The sequence below is a fragment of the Orbicella faveolata genome, unplaced genomic scaffold (assembly GCF_042242905.1).
Source record: "Orbicella faveolata isolate gen_17 unplaced genomic scaffold, um_ofav_v1 contig_1, whole genome shotgun sequence".
Taxonomy (NCBI): domain Eukaryota; kingdom Metazoa; phylum Cnidaria; class Anthozoa; order Scleractinia; family Merulinidae; genus Orbicella; species Orbicella faveolata.
Genome location: NW_028301536.1, coordinates 2,149,680 through 2,151,468, shown reverse-complemented (window position 1 = coordinate 2,151,468; position 1,789 = coordinate 2,149,680). Strand labels below are relative to the sequence as shown.

Genomic DNA, 1,789 nt, shown 5'->3' with positions numbered 1-1,789 from the left:
TTTGATTTTCTCTGGAATACTTTGTGTCATCTTATCTTTCATGCGATGTCACACCTCATATATAGCTAAGAGTATTACACAATAAATTTCTATTGCATTACATTGCATTGCTTTGTGTTATTTTGTAGGTCGTCATAGCAAGATTCCGCAATTCAAATATACGATCTTTCATATATTCTCATTTATATTTGTCAGTTTCAGTTTTGTCCGCATTTTAACATTTCGTTCTCACAATGCCAACTACCAAAATAAAAAAAATAAATAAATAAAAAATAAAAACTACATCTAAGTATGAAGCTTTTATTATCACAATTATTGTACATACGAGTATATCCCGCTTCAATAACTATTGCTTAAGAAGAAGCATATTACAACAGTAACATGTAAAAAATATATTGCGTGACACGAGTTGACCACCTTCCCATTTCTTTCTTAGTTTTGTGTTTTACAACTTTTTACATCGATTTGTGCAACTTCGACGATAGCAAGCAATGAAAGTGTCACCTGGTTCTTGCAAAATTTAGCTGCAATGAGGTAAGAAATTAATTATGTAGTCTTCGGGGCCAAATACTTGTTTAGGAATTACCAATTAGGAGCTATTCCAGCTTGCGTCATAAAGACTGACTCCAGAACAACACAACGTATCTTGATCTGTTTCTTGAAAAATGACAACTATCTTGCTTGACTCTTGTTAAGCTGGTAACTTTACCAAGATCCTCATGGGGAGCATAAACAGGAGAGCGCCAACAAAGTAACACCAGAAGGGCCCTACACACCAGTAGACTGAGGGACACAAACAGAGTATGAATGAATTATGCGTTCACTAAATAAAGGTAGACAAGAAATAAATAAACTAGCAAACAAACAAACAAGTAAAAAACAGTAATCAATAAACAGGCGAGGCGACAAAAAAGACGAATACATGGACGGACGCATTCAGGAAGTTAACCCACCAAACACAAGAGTGTATAATGAGAACAACAATGGCTGTAGATGTGCGTACATGTGGAGCCACTCTAGGCAAAATGACTAAGTTTGCGTAGTCTAGGGAACGCGAACGACGGCGGCGAATATTTCGTATTCCCATTTGGAATTGAACGTTGCTATACATCATTAACCTGAGCTATTTTTAACAGCCACAGGCGTTCTCAACATATCCTGACAATCGGGACTTTCAAAGGTAAAATCTACAGTCATTTTTCACTAGATGTCATTCAGCTTTTCTGTCGTCATCTTTATGTTGTTCTTAAGGGAATCACGTAGTATCTCTAGTTAATGTATAAAATAAGGTGGCGACTAGTAACTTCGCGTGCAGTCCAACTGGACTGTTAATCAGAACGGACCGCTTACCTGTACAGCTCACGTCGGGACCAATCGCTCGTGCCTAGGCCCCAAAGGATATGAAAATTCCCACGGCTTTCCCCTTCTGATCAGCATTTCCTAAGTAAGTGTTAAATAGCGAAGCGCGCGAGTGACGTCATAACTCAGACAAACTCAGACAAACAAAACGGAATATTGGAAGATTTGACGCTTTTTCAAGCGCCTAAGCAAGTGTTCCTAAAACAGTTTTTAAAACGAAAGTTTGGCGTTCATTTTCCTCTTATTTCACTCAGAACACGCTTATGTTGTCTGACTCTCGCGGGGTTCCAATAATTTGCATTCTATATTTTTAGACTTCGCGCGCTTCGTTATTGAACTAAAACATAAATAACAACAAAACGTTTGGTATCACAACCCTTCACTCCTCTCCACTCTAAAAAAGCCAACCACAACAACAAACATTGTCAGA

The 1,789-nt window shown here is 37.8% G+C and overlaps 1 long non-coding RNA gene across 1 annotated transcript; it reads right to left on the bottom strand.

Moving 5' to 3' along the window:
• Positions 1–284: 284 nt before the first annotated feature.
• LOC149117688 (uncharacterized) lies at positions 285–1,385 on the bottom strand. The gene is made up of 2 exons (XR_016205937.1): positions 1,351–1,385; positions 285–783 (listed from the first exon to the last, which is right to left on the bottom strand). It is a non-coding gene; the product is annotated as an uncharacterized LOC149117688 (long non-coding RNA).
• Between the last annotated feature and the right edge of the window lie 404 nt (positions 1,386–1,789).